This window comes from Columba livia, chromosome 2, assembly GCF_036013475.1.
Source record: "Columba livia isolate bColLiv1 breed racing homer chromosome 2, bColLiv1.pat.W.v2, whole genome shotgun sequence".
Lineage (NCBI taxonomy): Eukaryota > Metazoa > Chordata > Aves > Columbiformes > Columbidae > Columba > Columba livia.
Window position 1 is genome coordinate 146,962,695 of NC_088603.1, and position 21,336 is coordinate 146,984,030.

Here is a 21,336-nt window from a genome sequence, read left to right on the forward strand (position 1 = left end):
CTTTTCATCTTATTGCAAAGGAATATATTGCAGCGGGAGGTAAACTGGGTGGAAAATAACTTTCCCGTTCCAGGAAAGTTTTTGAAATTGCAAAATTCACATTCTACACTGAGCCAAACCCAAGACCTTTCAATTTTTTTTTGTATTTTTCCATGGAAAAATAAGAAGAAAACATGGTCAGAATAGCTGCAAGTCCAGTAATTCAGGACCTTCCTCTGGGACATGGGAAACTCAGGTCCAAGTCTATGCTGTGAAGTATTATAATCTAAACAGGGACTTGAATTTAATTCACTCACATCCTGGGAGATGTGCATAACAGTCAGGTTTCTAGTGGTTCTGGCTCAATCTCTTTTTGATCAGAAATTCCACAGTAGACTCCAAAAAACCTTTCCTGTCTAAACGGCATGTACTTTCCACAGAAAGTCTGCGTATTGATGGACTGGCATTTTTAAACAAGAAATCACTCTGCTGAAAAAGAGAAAAAAAACATCAATCTAACTGAAGATAACAGCTCTTAGATGTAATGAAAAATCTTGTTCCTTACCACGCTCAGCCCTTAGTGTTTTGGTGGCCCACTGTGCTAGAATAGCATGGTTAGTCTTTGTGTTCTGATCATTTTACCAATTTGGATAATTATTTTCCCCCCATCTAAGTTTAATCTTACATTTCAATTGGATACAGGATTATTCTTCATTTCATGACTTCAACTATAATGTACTGTTGTTTTGTACTGTTAAACAGCTGCTTAGCTCTGTGAAAATAAGAACCATGTGTTCCACCCCAGAGGTGGCTGGCATTTCAGTGGTAAATGAATTCATCCTTGCTTTTTCAACTGTTTTTGGATTCAAGTGTTATGTAGATATAAGATATTTATTGTTTCAATTTTATTAAGCCTTGCTCCCAGCAAAGAGGACTAGAGCCAGGATCTGGAGAAAGGACCACCCCTTGTGATCAATAATAGGTCAGCATCGATTCAAAGAATTCCTCCATGGTAGGTAACTAAAAACATATAAACCAAAAAATAAATACCTTCAGACAACTAAGCCTACAAGTAAAGGAAGAGTGTGACAAATTTCTGTCTCTAGAAAATATCGTATCATTAATGATGAAAAGATAACCTCAAGATCTTTGGTTCAGGAACTTGTAACTTGCAAGTCACCCAGAGTCAAGATGTAAAAAGCAGCAATTGAACTGAGAGCATTAGTCTTGTTCTTCTCCAATATGAAAACATCTATAATCACTCCATGTAGTATTCCTCTGCAAAAAAAAATTGTCCTCTTGCAGAAGACCTCCACAGAAACCTTTTGAATCCCCATAGGAAGTCATCCTCAGGAAGGGAGCTTGGAGTTTATGAGTTCTTTGTGTTAAAAGTGTTACAAATAGACCATGTTTCTGGGCTCCATTTGTATCTAGTTAAATTAGTGCCATTTGTAAACCAAAGACCTTCAAAATTATAGAAATTTTCACTTACTGCTGTGAAAATTGAATTCGATCTGTAAGCTGTGGCCAGACATACCCATAATAAATGCATATCATTTAGAACCTGTGGGAACACCTCCCTTCACACCATGCTCCTGAGTTTCTGAAACCTGGAGAGGCAACAGAAAGAGTATAATACAGTTAGGACTTGCCGTAATACAGAGATGGACCATAGCAACAACACATGTTCACATTTAAAGAGCTGTGAAGCTCTGGTCAAAAGGTCTTGACTCCATAATGCAAAGTGCTAATAGCAGTTTTCCAGTATGGTTTGGCTCAAATGCAAATGGAGCTCTCGTCAACAACCGGGATCATACCAAGAACTTCTGCAGATGCAGAAGTGCTGGGAAGCTTCGTCCTCTGTTAAAGTGAGGAACTGCTCAAGGCACCAAGTTCCATGGCAGTGAGACGCTCTGCATACTGGTGGCTCTGGCTGGCTACAAGGCCAGCAATGAGTATTTAGGCCTGCCAACAGGGACTGCTTATGATAAAAAGGCAGAATAGCATTTGAAGAAGGAACTGTGTAAGAGGAAGAGGATAAACAGAGTAAAGAAACTGCATGATCTTTTTTTTTTTTTTCTAGATAATTAGACCAAAACAGAATTTATGAACTTTTTTAAAAAGTAGAGACAAAACCAAGTATCTACTAAATTCTTCTCAACAATGACCACACCTAAAATGTGGATATTTTAAAATCTCAAATTTCTACTAGACTGACTACACCACACATAAAGTAAAAATCTTTTCTATTTATAAAATACATCTATTTAGTCAGTTCACTTGAAAACTCACACAAGGATGCTGAAAAACACCATCAGTTTTTTTCCTCTACACTATCAGTTTTATTTCTCTTGGGAAAGTAAGCCATTATCATAGCCATCATTGTCTAGAAACCTCCAGTCATACACCAGTGTAATCCCACGGATTTACTTTTCAGTAATTTATGCTGATTTAACTCCACAGATATCTTAACTTCAAGGAATTTCTGTTAAATTTAAGATTATATGTATTTTCACTTTGTCATTTTCTTGGTCAAATTAGAACGAAGCACCTGTATTTATGGCAATTTCATGCTATATGAACCACTCAGAGTTTATTCATTCTGAAAGAGGTTTTAACACATTTAGATGTGAACTGAATCGAAGTTATATCTTATCTCAGTAATTCTCAAACTGTATTCAGTGGCCCACATGTGGTTCATAAGGCCACAGTATGTTCTAAGTAGCTGACTTGCAAAATTATGTAAAAAAACATTTTCTCTTTTCAACTGACAATACAGAGAGTACAGAAAAACTACAGGACATTTTACTCAAAAGCATTTCAGCGCACTGCTCTATTTGTTAAAAGACAGAAGGCTAAACTTGCAGTTTTGCTTGTTGATCTGTGTACATCTAGAAATGTGTATATAATAATCACATTCATAAGTTGCATGTATGTGTAAAGGCTGATTCCATTTACAGTTGTGCAATGTCATTAACTCAAATGGATTTGTATAGCTTTAACAGGGTGCAGAATCTGCCCTTAGATAATATTATTGAAATGTCTGGAAACATCTTCACATACTGTTTATTTTTATTTTATGAAGAACAATGTGGTTCTCTGTTCCAGTTTCAAATCAAAAGTAGTAGGGTGCAACTCCAGTGACATCAATGGAATCACAATTACTTACAGCAGGTCTGAATTTATCCCTGTGCATCTATATTCATTTATACTCTCTCCCCTGGGGAGAGGAAGAGGGAACTAAAATGTGACAGATATTTGTCATATTGCCTAATGCACTACTGGAAGAAGATCAGATGCTATGCTGATGAGTATAGTATAAATGAACCTTTAAAGAAACTGAAATATTCACTAGCAAACATCAAGGGACATGCAGGGAGTCTGCAGACTATTGTTCCTTCTTCATTGAAGGACTGCCACTGCCAAAGCCATCAAGAAAGGACATAGTGTTTGATAACCAGACACCTGCTCTGTAATGTCCTCTGTGTTCTACACGAAGTCAGCAACACAGTTTATCATGAATGGAGATTCGTATTCCAGAGTGAGTAGTAATTAGATCTTTTTAAATGTAGTGTCTTTTTTTAAGACAACTCAGTAGGTGTCTTGTTAATTTGCTCATTACTAGGTGGATGAAAATGTTCATCTCACCTGTGAATACCAATTATTCTTCATCTTAAATGAGGTAACATCAATGAGATGGAGACTCATCTTTATTTATATTTACTTCAGGAGCAAGTTTGGCGTATATAATGCAATATTTTCCAATGCATTTCTGTAGCGCGTGCTACTTTTTTTCTACTTTTCCAAGTGATTATGTCTCTGTTTAGGAAAATGCTATGAAACTATTTATGTAAGAAAGTGAAAGAGAAATGAAACACAAAAGATTGGAGGTTCTTTGTGACCTAACACCATTGAGAAGCAGGAAAGAGCTATTGTGAACTGTGAACTACCTCAGTGCCTACTGCAGCTAGGAAAATGGGATAAACTATTGATAACAGCTGAAGTAAATTACCTGTGTTGTTCCCTTCTTTTCTGACTTGGTTCTCATTCTCTCCTTATTTTTGCAAATAGATCTTGTCTCTGTAAAAGTGAACAAAAGTAGGATACTGCCTCAGCGTGATCCTAGAGGATGTGAGGTGACCTTAAGTTTCTTGCTTAATCTCACCTTTTAACGGTACACAATGGAAAAAAAAAAAAAAAAAAAAAAAAAAGAAAAAAGAGACCAGCCAGATTATCATTATTATTTATCATTGTAGTACAGAAATTTTGATTGTGGAAATTAGATGACACCGATTGAGATAGGCTGAAACCAGCTCTTCACATCTAAACAACATTAAATTTGAGAAGAGATTTCAGTATATATCTGAGAGGTATATTATTTGTACAATCTCACCACCACGATCACATTTCAAAAGATAATGCTTAACATTTTCATCTGACAGAAACAGAGACAAAGGCTGTTTTTTTTTTTTAAATTTACTAGTCATTCAAGCGTAAGTCCTACACCTTTGTCTAATAGGGTTCACACATAGTTAAATCATTTGATTTTATGAACAACCCTTTATCTTTACAATATCCCCTTGCTTCCTGTCTTCTTCCATCCCACCCCAAAACTAAAGAAACAAAAAACTTAAGGCTTACGAAATTTTCCATTAACACATCTTCCCAGCATGGTGTTCCACATGGCCTACTGTTATTAATTGTCTCCATGTGAGTAGACACAATCATTAGAATAACATGGTTAAGCATAAGGTGGTTTTTATTCTTGTGATCCATTGAAAATTTGCATCATTGACAGTGTTAGGTGGCTGACTAACATGTCAAAATAAAGAATGTAGCTGAGTAGGCAAAGATCAGAATCTTCTGTCATTATGCAGAACACCTCAATGATTCTACAGCACTTATCAATTAATTGGGTTTTCTTCAATGTATCATCAATATTCTTCTTAGCTTTAAATGCTGAGGCTTTGTGAAAACAAAATTGACTCATAGTGCCTTATAGGAGGGGAAAAAATACATGACTGAATTTGACCCAAATTTCAGTATGAATTTAAGTAGATCAATTGCAGTTACACAGCTGGAAGTGCACCTGAGTTGGGCTTGGTGCATCCAACTTCTGTTTGTAGCCATGCAGATGTAAATGGACGAGAGTACAAAGATGGTAGCACCATATTCCCTTGATTGCCTTCCTGTAGCAGAAGCTCAATACCAAGACACCAATCTCACTTGAATACCCAGGTCTCCCTTGAAAATCTTCCTACCCAAAATTGATCTGCCTAGATAATTCTTATGAACTCTAGCAAGACCACACTGTAATTAAAAATGCAGAAAACTAATTAAGTTCAAATGAAAGACTGCAAATATCTGAGAGAAGTAGAGATGATTCAACATTCTGTTCAGCTGATTGATCTGTGAGTTCTTCACCCTTTCTGTAGTATTGTTTGTATTTGGTCTATCAAATAAGTTTTCAAAGATAACTAGACCAAAAGTTATCATTCAGCATTAAGAGACAGAAAAGAGGACAAATTAGGAATTATGATACAGGTTGTTTCAACTCTGAGTGAATATGTGTCCACCAATATTCAACCTCAAATATGAAGTAAACATGAACGAATGGAACCCTAAGAAACTGGTGATCTGCCTCATACTACGATATATATTTGTCAACATATGTGTGTGTGAACATGATCTTTAGACTAGAAAATGACCATGTCTTTATTCAGGAGTCAAACTGTTGGTTGACTATAAATTTCTCTAATGGGTGTCTTGGGAAGACACCCAACAGAGACATGAACAGAATAAATAAAAGTAAGGATATCAACAGAGAGATTACAGACTGTATAAAGCCATCTATGGTTATTCCAAGTTAGTAAGTGAATTTAAGCGAATTGTCTCTTCCTGACTTATATAGCTGGTAGCTTTCTTGGAAACGAAAATTTGGGTTAGGTGGAGACTTCTTTTGCCTTGCATAGCAGGTCTGTCTTGTTTCTTCCCATTTGTCAATTTGCTCTTTGGACGGACCTAATGTTTTACAGTTGTGTCTTTGAAATGTGTTTTGAATAAAGCTCTAGCCAAGAATGTTGTGTATGTCATTTGTGGGGAAAAGCTAAAGACTGCAGGAGCCTGCCATGGTTATGTAACTTGCTTATTTTTATATCTGTTAACTACTACTTTTGTTAATAAAGTTTATAACAAAAAGTTTTATAGATTTATTAAAAACCCTAATAATTTTAAAAACAGGCACATATTTTGGCATTTTGTATGAAGGTTCAGTTGTACAAATTTTGCAAATAAAAAAACAAAATCCCAGATAATAAACAAAGTATGTATCTATTTAAACATACAAATAAATACATTTTAAGGGGTTTTTACTTAGAAAAATCTGAATTCAATATTTGTCTTACGAGACTTAGAAATCTGAGCCATGTCTTTGGAACACTTAATGCACAGCAAAACAAAGAGAATGGAGTTTCCAAAACTGGAAGGCATATAGGATGACACTTGAGACAATAGGGATATTTCCCAGAAGAAACATGAAAAGGTATAAACTCAGCTAAGACAGACTGTACCAGTTTTGCTCCATGGCATTATTCTCATAGTGTAATCTGTGAAAGTCTAAAAATAGATCAGAAATTATAAATCTACTCAATACATCCCACATAGTATTTGGATTGACAGAGCACTGTGACCGTATTGAGGAAATGTAAAGCCTCGTCCACTCAACATGAAGCAAACAACTATGCTATCGCTAACTCTGCAAGTCTAAATAAAATCAGGGAATCTGCAGGCACCAATGAACTCATTTTCATTCTTAAAATATGAGAACCATGACTCAAAATACCATTTTTTGAATACCTTTCTTTATCTTAGCACATTAAGACACTTAGGGCTGCTCCACACCTACTCCAAAAAGGAATATGCACTGTCATGACATAAAAAATTCCTGCTAAAATAAGAACAAAAGGAAAACCAATGTGCTGAAAAGCCAATGTTGTCGTTATCACAGGCCCACAAGGTTTTCAGTATGTCACTACTTAAATGGGAGACAACCAGGCTTAGTTTATTGGCAGGACACTACTGAAATCTAGGGAACAATATCTAATTTAGAGAAAATGAAGTACCTCTCAGTTACCATAATTTTGCAATTCTAGACATGACTAACTTGTTCCAGTGTGTGATATTCAGCATCACACAAAAGCCAGCCTATTTGTTTCAGAGCTGGAGCAATCCATAGTCAAGAATCTATCATCCTCTAAATTACAAACCATGGTTATGTTGTGGAGCATTATGGACTTTTTTGCAATGGTTGGGTTTTGAATAGCCAGATAGGCACACTCAAACCATTCTAAATTCATAAGTAATCTAATAATTCCTTAAAACACTTTAAATCCTAAGCTATAACTCAGTTTTCATTGTTAAATATGTTGGGATTTCTATTAAATAGTTAAAATTTATGATAAATTTAGATGAGAATTTACAGATTTTATTCAGGTTTGCAGTAGCTCTGTGGAAATTCTTTCTAATATAACTTTAGGCAGAATAAAAACAAAACAAAACAAACATTTTAAAAAGTTTCTGTGAATAGCAAACTTATGATTTACTTGACTCGTTTCTATTTTAAACACTGAAGTATATATTACCGATTTCAAACAAAAGCAGACTACTATTGAAAATGGGTTTCACAGGCATCTTCAACTTTCTAAAGACTGATCAGAAAGTGACCTTAACGTGCCCACAGCACAAAGCCAAGCAAAATAAAACACCACCAACATGAAAGTGCCAGGTTACTTGAATAACATTAAAATTACCATACAGCTAAAAATAAGGAATTATTTATTAAGTATGACAAATAATTCTTTATTGAGGTAACTTCAACTAAAATCCATCTAAATGCCTTTGTGTTTTCTCAGTGTTCAGATAAGGTTTTTGATTCAAACACCACGGGAGGGAGGAAAGGCAGGTTTTTCCCAACATCAATGATAACTTGAGAAAAATCTTAGATAGGCAAATCAATGGACTATTTCTTTTGTCATCATTTGTATTGCCTTTCTACTTTCCTTTCTACTTGGCAAATGATGACAGTCTTGATGTCATACTAATTACCACCTCCCCAGATCTTTTTTGCCTCTACCTTGTAATGTTAATTCTATTCTCCCAGAATCTGGTTTTATTCAAATCCTCCACCAAAACCCATTTTAGCTGAAACATCAGAAGATCCTACTCAATTATAATGTTTTATTTATCAAGAAGTGTCAACATGTGCACATGATTTCAATATGTCATCTTATGAACAGATTCTTGACAACAAATTTTTCCCCATACCCAGTTTGTTTAATCCCTTGTCCCATCCCATCATTGTATCTGCCTAATAGTATGTTGCAAAATCTTCAGTTCATCTTGTCCTTTTATCTATACAAAGTTAAGCATACTCATCAACAATATTCACTGGATAATGAAGCCTCCTAAGCTTATTTGTCCAGTCATTGTACTGGAATGCAGTACAAGCTTCTTAACACAGAGCCTGAATAACAATCAATGTATATCATCATGTAAACAACATAATCAATACATAATTCTACAGCTCTGAGAATCTGGATGAACTCTTATCTTCCTATATATAATCTCTTGATAACTTCATTACAGTTTCAAGTAACATAAATTACATGAACTGCCCTAATGATTCACTTCAAGGTATAATAGAGGATGCTGTTCTATAAGCAGCTTGCAAGAGAAGGATCTGCTCTGATAAGTTTGTTATACATCTTGGATTTAACACAGCAAGGAAAGACGAAGTGAAGCCATATTAGAGGCCAATGGCCTTAATTATAAAATGTGCCTTGAATTAGGGGTATGTCTTGTTTATTGCCTTAAAAATAACCAGTAATGGTAGTATATAAAGAATGTACCTAGCCATCATCTACACAGAGAATAGGAGAGGCTAGATATGACTGAATGAGTTACTGTTTTTGAAATGTTAAAGGAGACATTTCCAAAATGCACAGTTCATGACATACCTAGAAAAATCCTTTCTGTCTCCTTTCCTTCAAATAGTTCCTACCTAATACCTATCTGTGACTAATTTAGATGGTGAAATCCTTAGGAGACAGATTATGCTAAATAAATGGTAAATAATAATTATACATATACATAAAAACAGAATAAACCTTCACTGGAGAGAATTAGATGTTTGAGGCTGCCGCTAGCACAGCCACAGGGTAACATTTCCAGCAACATGCAATATTTATCATGTTTTTAATAATAAAAATGATATTCATGTAATATCTTCAAGCTTATCTTATTCAAGCTAAACCTGTTATCCACAGTATATGGGTTCATCCTGGCTCCTAGGCCTAATTATCGCATCATGTATGTAAATCGTGTCTGACTTAATACTGCAGCTGTACATCAAAAAGAAAAAATATACATCAACATGTTCCCTTGGAATACTATGTATGAACTGGAGTTCTGCCTAATTAACCTGATGTCTGAAAGGTTAAAAGTGGGGGGGGGTATGATTATTCTCACTATAACTTTAAGGGTGTTTATTCATGGTGTTCTGAAATAGCTATTGTGTATAGGTATCATTGCCCTCTACTGGATCAAATCTAAACAGCTCAGTTGTTTATCACATGGGATGGACAGAATTATTTGCAGAAATTTTCCTGAATTAGAAAAAAAAAAGAAGTATCAAGTTCATGTTGTTAGACAAACAAGCATATAAATTTTATTCTTGCAACAATCCTAACAGCTCAAGTGGACTTACAGAAGCATAAAACCCAGAAAAAAATATAGCTGGAAAAATCTTAAATGACCATACTATTCAATCTCCATGACTGTCCTTGGTGTATATAGTAGCACCTATTCCTTTCTTGCTCTTACTTATATACAAGCTGCACTATTCTGCAACCAGCATTCCAATTTAGTTTTGTTTCATAATCCACCACTATCTATGTCATCATTGTTTCAATCTTCAAGCCATTAAACCTTTATGTCTTGTGCATAGATTCTTGACAGATTGCTCTGTTATTTTCATTCCTGTCTCTCCAGCAGCATTTCTGGTTTCTGCTCATCTTCAGGTTCCATCCACACAACCAGATCAATAGTTGGTGGTGTTTAGGTTTCAATTTGTGTTTGGACCTTTGTCCTGTTGGCTTTTGAAACAAGTTTAAAGTTCTTTTTACTGTGTTAATGAGTTTGTGTCCTAAAAATAACCTCTTTGCCTGTGGGACACCGTGTATTTTCTATTCTTTTGACATGAAACACTTTAGAAAAGAAGGAAGTTGGAAACTTTACAGGTAGAAACCTCAGGTACAATCAAGGTTTAAAAACAGTGAGATTGGGACAGAAGATAAGAAAAACTTTCTGACCTCTTACTCTGGTTTGCTAAAGGAAACATGATGTCTATTTAATTTGCATATCCTTTATTTTGGCCAGGTCATAGCAATTATAAAATAATAATAATTAAAAAAAAGGTCAGCATGAAACAAGTATAGCCACTTCTCTTAACCATCACTTTTCCTTACAAACTCAGAAAGAGAGAAGTCATGTAGAATATGAGCCTTTTCTTCAGATCCCTCTAAGACTACAAGACAGATACCGTAGAATCACAGAATCGTTGTGGTTGGAAAAGACTGGTAGATAGCACTTAAAAATATGTAGCATAATTCCTAATTTTTGTGGGATAGTTGTACACTGAAAACGGTTTGTTCTGACCTTTATATCAGTGTCTATTTGTGTACTGCAGAAGCATAGCCTCATTCCAGAGATTTCTCCCTTTTCCTAATAGGGAAAGTTTAGACACAAATGTGAAGCGCAGTCTTGTGTATTATTAAATATTTAAAAAATAAAAATTGAGTCCCATTTTTCAGGGAAAAACTTCAGAATTTGTCTGTCTTGTTTTTACTGATAGGAATCACACTGTCAGTCATCACTTTGGAAAGCAGGGACACTATAAAGTTCATCCAGAATTAACAGAGTTTCCAAAAAAGAGGGAGTTCCAGACTTTGGATCTGATCTAAGTTTCCTCAAAATTCAGAAATGTTGAGATCCAGATGTTTGACTCTTGTTAATGTCTAATGGAAAACAGAATGAAAATTTCCCAATATTTCCATTGGGTAAATGCACTTTATCATGAACATAAAAAAAAATAATCTCAAAATCAGGAAGATGACACGCAATAACACAAAATTAAACTGAAATGGATTGAAAGCTAGCTTTGGATAAATATTCAAAGTTTAATAAAATTATCCAAATTACTCAGATCAGCAAGATAGTAACTGATGTCTTGTGAGCTCAGACTTTTGCTTATTTCTGCCTAATCCAGGCTTAGTATGAGAAAGAAGAAAATCAAAGATAAAGATAAAGAAATCTTGAAGAAACTTTGCAATGTTATTACTAAATTAGAGCTATTTTGTCTACCCATATGATGAGATTTATAAATTTAATATTATTAGGCAACTAGTTTTTCACTTGTGGCTAGGAAGTTAGAGAGTAACTCAATTAAGTAGTACAAACTACATGGAAAATGTTGGTAAGTAGAGTATTTTGGAGTTGCTATAAAGATGTTTAGCTTCTCTTTCTTTCAATAGATTGACCTCAAGGTTATCCCCTTTTTTATGTTATAGTGGATTAGCAACTTTTCAGCATCAAGTTATTAATGTTTTATTGCATCACATCTTTTCTGTAGTTCCATTGATACCAGGAATCTAATTCAATTATATGATTATCTTCTGCATTCAGTGGTTATGTCACATGTTAGGTGACAACCATGCATTATTTCCGAGGGAAAAACTTTAAAATTTTTTACAAACGTCAAGACAAAAAGGTGAATCAAGACCTCATACATACAAACAAGATACAAGTCTAGTCTTCCCTACATTTGATGGACTATCTAAGAAATTCTCCTGCTTATTACTTTTTTGTCACTTCAAATACATTCTAGAGTTTATCACATGAAGACCTCTGATGGAAATACAAAGACTGGTATGAATGAAGTGTGAATAGAAACATGTCTGTGGGAAAGCACCAGAAGAAACCATACTGAATGGCGTATATTGGTATCAAAGGCTTTGATTGGTATCAGTCAGACCAATAAGATTGGAGGAACACAATATTTTCATGAAGACCTGAAATCCTGTACTCCAATAAGGCCACAATATAAATGAGTTACCAGCAGGAAACCTGCACAGTGATAACAAAAGGGAGGATGCAGGGTTACAGCCCTTTGTGCCATTCCTCTTCTTCTGTCCCAAGAAGAAGCCAGGCAGCCATAAAGGTACCCAAAACTAGGAAACAAAACCAATAGCAATTTTGATTAAGACATGGGCAAACTTAAGTCACTTCAATGAAGGGCCATTAACATGATCAGGGTGGGACCACTTGCCCTGTGAGGAGGGTCTGAGGAAGCTGGGCTGCTTCAGCCTAGAGAAGGGGTGGCTCTGGGATGGGCCTAACAGCAACTTTTAGTGCCTATGGGAACATTATCAAAAAGATGCAACCCTACTCTTCTCAGGGGTGAACAACTGCAGGGTGAAGCAGGCAAAAACTGTAAGAAAATAGGTTCAGGATAGATATAAGGAAAAGCTTTTTCCCTATGAGGATAGTCAGGCATTAGAGCAGGTCACATGGGGGTGTTGTGGCAACTCCATCCCAGAAGGATTTCAAACCCCAACTGGACAAAGTCCTGAGCAACCTCAGATCTAACCCTGCTGGAGCAGGAGGTTGAGGCCTTCTGAGACCCCTTTCAGCCTGAGTTATCCTGTGATACTATGATCCTGTAAGATTTGTGAAAGATGGAATAAGTGTGTAGACCTATCCAAAATCCAGTTTGTTGTTGTCAGTCAAGAGGAAACAAGAAACAAAGCGAGGACTAGATAGCTGGTGTCTGTTGTCTTCCATGTCTCCCACAGGTAATCCTGGCCAGACTACTTGGTGTCTTGGTGCTTGTAAGTATGTGAACATGAGAGTATGAGTGAGTGAAACTGATGAGAACATGAGGTTAAATGAAACCAATTTACTTATAAACGCTACCTTCCCTTTTCAGAAGCTTACTCACTAACTTTCCACAGATGTCCTGTTACTAAGAAACATGATGGATCTAAAAGTGAGAAGGTTTCAGAGGGTACCACGTTTACAGAATCTCTGTATTCTAAGACCAGTAATTTCACAGGAAGGTGCAGCAGACTTAGCTCTGAGACCTGTTTTCTTTCAAGAGAAAGAGGAAACGGTTCTTATTTTGTGACTATTTTCATTCTATTCATACTATACTGGGAAGTGCACCTACCTATCATGTGGACCTCTGGTGCCTTTTGTAGGAAACGTGTCAGTCTTTTGATCAGGACTTTCTGAAGTAACCAACAGATATGTGTAACCCAAAGAGAAGCACCTCAGATTATGGCCATTTTCTTTTCCAGTGAAACCATGCATAGCTTACAGGCAGAAGGACTATCTTTCTTAAAGATAGTGCCGGCTGTACAGAGTGGATTTCACAAAATATGTTATTTTAAGAACAGCAGAGGTTTGTGAAGGAAAAAAGAGATACCAAAGAAAGAGATTGATTACTTTTCTTCAAGTGGCTAAAGGGGTCTTCACAACTGCCAAGTACATCTGTAGCCTGCCTTTGTGGTCAGCAGAGAGAGGGAAGCTCCCTAAGTAAGCCCTAAACCTTAAGCTTTATCTTGACTTTAACAGAAACCTAGGGCAACTGGTGCTTTATTGTCAACCTACTAATGGCCAGTTAGTAGCAGCCAACATGCAGATTGTAGAAACAAATTATGATGAAGAGTTGGAAGCTCTACCACTATCTGAGAAAGATATCACTACAAAACAAACTTCAGGAAAGAATTAGCAGAGGATGTAAGTTGGGATAAGTGTCAACAAACCCCAAATATGGGCCGTAAAAATGACTAGTGCTAATAGAAAACTGACGTTAACTTGTCGACATTAGGCACCTGAATTAACCCAAAGTTGAAAGTAAACGTATTCTTACATGGTATGTTTCACCTTCAACCACGATATTGAAAAGTCATTGTATTTAAAGGGCTGAAGGTTATGTTCAAGGCTCCTTTGGGTTGGCATGGATGCTTTGCTACTGCTTGTTGGACCACACATAAAATAACAACAGTGATGTTATCCCATGACACTAGAGGTCAGATACAGGTCCCAGTTCAGACAGCTACCTGTCAACATTTAACTGGCTCAGCTACCGTTAAAGACAAAGCTAGTTAACACAGTTACTGGAATCTAGAGCTAGATTTAGTAATTTGCAAGTATATATAAATATAAGTGTATTAACTTGCAAGATGAATTCCACTCTATATGTCAGTCAACTGGATGCTATGAGTTGGGGGTGAATCTGTAGTCCATGTGTCCTGGTTTTGTTAAAAACAAGTTTCTCTTTCAGTGAATTTTGTCTGTCAGCTAAAGCCTTCATATTAACTGCATTTTCCTGGAGAACCAGACACATGTTTTGGTAAACCTAGCAATGGAATGCAAACTTAATGATAAGCACAGATGGACATCTCGCGAGAGGGGCGACGAAAAGAAAGAGACCAAGAAACTGACCAACTGGGTATAACATTCCATTCACGTGAATACTTCATATAAAGTGGGAGATCACGAGGATCTCGTGTGCTTTTCCCTTTTCCCTTCTGCTTATGGCCGACATTAGAAGAGGACCTTGCTAGTTGTCCCTGCAGACTGAGGCCTAGTGACAGACTGAATCCAGCTCCGGTTGGCTGCAGAGTCTAATCCAGGACTTCAGGTGCCGGCTCTGCAGTTGCTGAGACTTTCAAGATTGGTTTTGTATATTTTGTATTATTTTCTCTATTCTTATTAGTAGCATTAGTAAAACATCTTTAATTTTTTCCAACTCTCTTCACTCTGTGCTTCTTTTCCTCCCAATCGCCTCTCCTTAGTGAAAAGGGGGGAGAGGGAGGGGGAAGTGTGGGGGTGGGGAGAGGGGGTTAACAATACATCTGCCAGGGTTTTATTGTCACCCCGCAATCTTAACCCTCGACACCATGAAAGAGAAATCAACATGTAAAGACATTCAAACTCTTCTATAGCTTTAGCCCATCTGGAAAAATAGCAACAATAAATATACACAATTTAAAAACAATACTGGCTAAATGGGGAAAGGAATCATCACAGCCTTTCTGAGAAACTAAAACCATGAAGGAACATAGTAAAAGATCATCCTGTTCTGAACACCTTCTATCTAAAACCAGACATAATTAAAGTGAAGAAAAAGAGAATATAAAAGTTAAAATAATTGGCCCAAACATGCCCAAACTGCAATTTACTGAATACATCTCAGTTTTTTGGAGTAGACAAGCATGTAAGAGCTAAAGTAACTTTTAGAAGATAATGGCTTGGTGACCTGGTTCTGAGAGCATAATATACATGGACCTGGTCTGGCAGCATGAGACGCATGTAAGATACATAGCAGTCAGCAAACACCAGAGTGCTCATTAGCAAAATTCTGCTCTAAAATGCACTTATGTAGACACCTAACTTTTGAACATGTTTAAACTACCACTGACTAAGGATGCTAACCTCAAGCTTAAAAGTTTTCAGAAATCAGGTCAGTGAAAGATTTAGAACATGCATTACTTGGAAATTACAAGAATAGACAGAACAGAAAATAGACAGAACAGAAAAGCAGATACGTATCAGAGATGAAGTGAGCTTGGCAGAACAGGTCCTTAAGAAGAAGAATTGTACTGATGAGATCCTTAACTTCCAAAGTACCTATATTTTAAAGTCTGTGCCTTTCAGAAATATATTCAAGATCCACAACATGAATATCAAACATAACATCTACTTATGTCTGATATTTTAAATTTAGAAACATGAAGTAGGTGTTATTTTCTAAAATAAACAGTAAACTAAAAAACATGTCTATTTACTGAATGGTGCTTTTAGAGAATAGATGAGATCTATGGCAGTTATTTTATCTCAAGTGTAATTTATTTTATTTCCAATTTTATTTGATTGCATTAAGCAATTGAATGACTTAACCAGAAATAATATTGCAAAGAAAATTCAAGTGAAGTTCTTGATGTGTAATAGTTTGTTTTCCAACAGCATGTTTTTGAAACAAAAGAGTTTACTAAAAGATTTAATATTATTTGAGAGGATAAGTGAAAATGTTGTCAACACCTTCAGTTTCTTGCTGATGGATTTGAGACTGATGAGAAGTAAAGACCATTCAAATACTGGTGGCAGGAGATAGGAAACATGATGACAAGCTAGAAAACTATATTAAGCAATGCAGGGGAAGCAGACTGTGATAAGACAGATAAAAAATATAACTATCTCCTTAGTAGGTGAGTGAGCAGATCAGAACACATGAACTAGAAATAAAGGAAAAAAGTACTTCTGTAATATAGTAGGAACCCAGTTCAGATATGAAGCAAAATCTTTTAAATTCTAAAACCCTGTGAAAACAGGTAAGTTTAATAATACAGAGAAAATAAATCCTCATCATCAATACCCTATGGGATTCTTTTTTGAGCTGTTTATTCAAGGCTTTACTGTTCCTGTCTATAAAAGGAAGGAAAAAAAAAAAAGGGAAAAAACCCCAACCTTATCAAATCTTTTTCTCTCTGCACATGCTGCCAGAGAGTTGTATGTGCTTCCAGTTAAAGAGAAGCTGCAATGCCAAAACCCCTGAGATCCACACAGCCCCTGGGACTGGTAGCGGCACAAGGCCAAGCATGGACAGGGGCTTTTTTCACACTGGCTCAGCAATGCAGTTGCTCTTTTCATATAGAGGAGTGACAGGGTGATCGCTTTTGCCCTCCCAAGATGTTTGCCAAGACTGAAGATTTGTCCTTTGAACAGAACAGTCATTAGTTTGGTTCCCTGCCACTATTTAGCTCTGAGACAAAAAAAAAATTAATGTATTCACTTTTTCCTCTAACCCGGTTGTGATTAAATATTGCCTGCTATAAACCTAACTCTTCAATAAGGACTGCAGGTGGGTAAATGCAGCAGCCCAGTCAAGAAGGTAAAACTTAAAGGTGAATCAGGAAAATGCAGGTCATGCAAGTGGAAGTGAGAGATGGATGTTAAGATGAAGAAAGAAGAAGAGGAAGAAGAAAAGCAGATGAAGCATAAATGAATGGTTCCTTAGCAGGAGAACTTAATTTTTTGTATATTTGAAATTCTGGCTTTACAGAGCTGGTGAAAGAGTGATACCAAAAGTTTAAGGAACTTTTAAATTATAAATATTTATTATAAATATTTTGATATTTATAAATAAGTGCAGTTGTATGTAAAAATATATAACAAATATAACTAAATAAAATATAACTGTAAATAAAGTATCTATGGACACATAAACATTGAGAGTCATCTTCAGGAAACTAAATGTCTACCTATGTGTTTTATTGTGATATAGCATACAATTTCTTTTAAAATAATTGAAAATAATATCATAGAATCATATTTGTATATGAGAGAACCTTTGAGACTGGCAAGCAACTTTGGAGATCACCTAGTCCAACACTCCTGCTCAGAGCAGCATCAGGTAGAGCAGGGTGCTCATGGACCATGTCCAGATGGCCTCTGAATACCTTCACAATCTCTCCGGGCAACCTGTATTCAAACACTTTCACAGCAAAAAGCTTTTTTTTACATCTAAATAGAATTTCTTGGAGTTTTTTTCATCTGTGTCAAATTACCATCTTATCACTGAGCACCACTGAAAAGAGCCTGGCTCAGTTTTTACCCCACTTCCCACTCCCATCAGGTATTTATACACATTGGTAAGATCCCTCAGGCCTTCTTGTCTCAGTGCTGTACAGCCACAGCTCGCTCAGCCTCTCCTCATATGACAGATGTTCCCATCCCTCAATCAGCCTTGTGCTCCTTTGCTGCACTCATGATATCACCTAACAGTACCACAGAATATAAGTGTTGTTTGACTTCAGCTGGAGAAAAGTTAGACCAAGGCTCCATGCTCTTAAAATCCAGCCATCTCTTAATCAAAGCAGGTAAAGAGTATGGCTTTATGCTGGCATCGATCACATCTCTTCTGGGAATGAGCCAAGGTTCTTCCCAGTGGAGTGTTTTACTTCAGGGACCACAATCGTGTTTTGCTGTCTTCCATAATTTTTTTTTCAGATGGTCACTTGACTGATTTCCAAAAGAAAATTTCAGTGACATGAATTGGCTGATGAAATGGAAGGGATTCCTCCATGCTTTATGCAGATACAGCTGCAGTTTTTAGTTTTAATGTTTTGTTATAGTTGTTTTCTGTTTTAATTAATAGTAAAGAAAAAGATGAATTTAGAGATAAGGGGGTACCTGGGGAAGGTTCCTTATACCACATTTTTTTGTTTTGTGGCTACTCATATCTAATGCATTCCCATGTAGTAGCCTATGTTCAACAGGAGGGGTGAACTCTACCTCGTCTGTGTTGAAAGCAGCCTTGCTAGGAGGAGGTAGGGTCATGGGTGGTGTGTCTGGAGGGTCCTTCAAGCAACCAGGGTCCAGGGAGCTGAGGCTGCAGGTAATCCACCTGATCATTAATTCATGGATGTGACAGCAGGTACCATCACTGACTTACCCAACTTGAGTATGTCAGGCTTCTTCTGAGCATACTTGGTACTGCGAGCTCCACTAAAAACTAAAATATAAAGACTTTTCTTTTCTGAACTTCAAAAAACTCCTGGCAGGAGGTAAGCATTCACTACATTAAAGGTAAGGACCTGACCCAGTGTGGCCAGGAACACAGTTTTAGACTCATCATAGCAATTCTACCCAAAACTTTGCATGCCAAAGATGTATGAGATGTCTCCACATATTAAACAGGGTTTCTTACAAAAAATGCTGCTCAGTTTAGGCTCCTGAATTGTTGCTTAACAGAATACCAGGCATGCAAATATTTTATTTAATTTATTAGGGTTCAAAACCCATCTGTAAAATTGGGATAACAGTAAATTACCTCCCAGAAACTAAACACAAAATCTCTCAATAACATCCCACTTTCAGGATTAGAATGAATTTCTTTCAGAGTGACATTACAAGGCACAGGCTGCCTCCCTAAGCGGAAGTCTACTTAAAGCATTTACAAAACCCTGGCCTTGGAGCTAAGATCAGCTAATGCCCAAGAGAATTTCGTGGGCCAATCCCTAAATGCTACAACACTGACCACTTAAATCTGTATGGCAAAAACAGCAAATAGACAGCCAAAACACTGCTCCCAGTCTTCCTCTCCCTTTGCTCCTCTAGGCTCTGAGAGACATTTCTCTGAGAAATGTCATCCATGACATAGAACTTCTTTAATTAAAGATGACAATTCAAGTGAGGCAGAATAGGATGTTATGTCTCCCAGCTTGTCATTTATAATTGTGAGTAGGTCACAATCAGAGCTGTGTGCTCTAGAATCCTATTTTCCTTTCCAGTATTTGTATTGAATTGGAGAGTAAGTTTAGATCTTTTCTGTATTAGATTTTGCCTTTGATATTAATTCCCATCAGTTGCAGTGACACTTGCATGTGAGAGCACATTTGATCAGCTACAGACTTCCTCATTGCTGAGCTAAGCCAGAAAAACCCTCCTGACTACAGCAGAAATGTTAGCAATAATCCTAGAGAAATCATGTTGCCAGCACTTAATGGCTAGCTCTGATTAACAATCTGAGGTAAACAGAGGGCAGTTAATAACATAAACCACTGTGTTTTATAATATCAATAATGCCACAAAATGACCGAGTGTCAGAGGACTATTGCTGATATAAAGTATATTCAATAACTTACATGAGCAATGTTATATATTTAAGGGAAGAAAGATGGGATGGATACAACATCAGTCGTTCCACATCATTAACAACCCTATTTTTCCTTTCAGAATACAGCTCTTTTGGCTGTGTTTACAATTTTACTTTTGGATCGATGAAAACTTTAAAGGGCAGGATTTTTTCTCTGCTTTTCTCACAGCAGTAAGAAATGCCAGTACAGTCAATATACAGAATTGCCTGGCTCAGCACCAGAGGAGATAGTGCTAATCAAAGAAAGAGCAGCAGAACTTGAAACAGCCCTTAGAAGGAGAAGGTATTCCCGACTAATTCATCAATCTGTTAAGCCCCTGTGTCAGCGAGAAGTATTCTCTTTAGTCAAATGTCCTTAATGGGATATATCAAGCTCTGAACCCGAGGCAGTTCAGTTTTTAAGTCCAGCAAAAACTACCAGGACAGGGATCTGAAATGTAATAAAAAACATTTGCTATATATATGCATCTGAGCATCATCTAAGTGATCTCTACTGCTGAGTGAGCTGTAATCAAGTTATGTCTGAGCAACTACAAAATATGCTATTTTTTTGCATTTGGTTAAATGATGGCTAAAAAAACATAAAAATAGCAAATATAATAGCAATTGCTTACTATTATTACCCACATACTAAATTCATGGTGCAGTTTCTCCGAAGAATTGTCAAGCCCATGTCTCCACACCCATAGCAGGAGTAAGGATACCATGAAGCAGCATGTTCTCAGGACTATGCTTGGTGGGCATGACTCAGTTAATGCATTCACCAGTGTTTCCAGTTTTACAAGAATAATAGTAAGTCTCTTCAAACACCAAAGAATTCAGACTGGCTGAAAACAAACACTTTTCACTGAATAGCCAAGAAGGAACAGGCATTTTGTCTCCCTGTCCATGCACTCCAACATGCACTCCAGACCATATTCTGTAAAACCAAAATTTTGCCTCAGTGTCACATAAAATAGGTCTGATGAGAATTTAAAGGAAAAGCAGGGGTGGTTTATTGTTTTATTTTTGTTCTACTTGTAGAGTCTGAGAGCTTCTAGAAAGATGGACAAAATTTTGCGCATGCTTTTAGTACAAACTGAAAAAACTGCCTCTGGCTGATACCAGTGATGGAAAGTTTACACAAGAGAATTTCTTTTCAGAAAGTTTTCAGCTTCCCCCGACCCCCCTAAAAAGGAAGGATTATCTGTTAGAACGTGAAAAACAAACTTGCATATAACTGAAAGAGGAGCATAACAGCTAATTTCCATATTGCATTCAGTAACTAGAATAACATTGTTTTCCAAATTTGCTATAGCAGAAAATGGAGAAATTACTGGGTGGCAGCAGCAGGGACAGAGAGTGGGAACACTTTTTACAAATAAAAGCTACCAGTGGTTGATTATTTGGGGTTTTAGGTTGTTTTTTTGATTGATTGGTTGGGATTTTTTTGCCAAGGTGTCCACTTTGATAAATGAGGTGAAAGAAAACAAAATTTTTTTTCACTTTGGGACTTTCAATGAGAAAACTGAACATTTAGGTTTTCAATGAAAACCCTTTTTTAAACAAAATTTAAACAAAATGTTTCCTTTCATACTGAA

The 21,336-nt window shown here is 36.5% G+C and overlaps 1 long non-coding RNA gene across 18 annotated transcripts in view; it reads right to left on the reverse strand.

Annotated features, from left to right (window-relative positions):
• LOC110362429 (uncharacterized) overlaps positions 1-21,336 on the reverse strand; it is a 102,398-nt gene that overhangs the window by 46,408 nt on the left and 34,654 nt on the right. For 9 of the 18 annotated variants that reach the window (XR_010470742.1, XR_010470735.1, XR_010470739.1 and 6 more), the window contains exon 2: positions 3,992-4,059. The exons of 5 other annotated variants lie outside the window; for them this stretch is intronic. This is a non-coding gene — a long non-coding RNA (uncharacterized LOC110362429). Of the gene's footprint in view, positions 1-1,471; positions 1,590-3,991; positions 4,060-21,336 lie in introns of all 18 variants that reach the window. 4 more of the 18 variants (XR_010470732.1, XR_010470733.1, XR_010470734.1 and 1 more) reach the window with 2 other exon arrangements.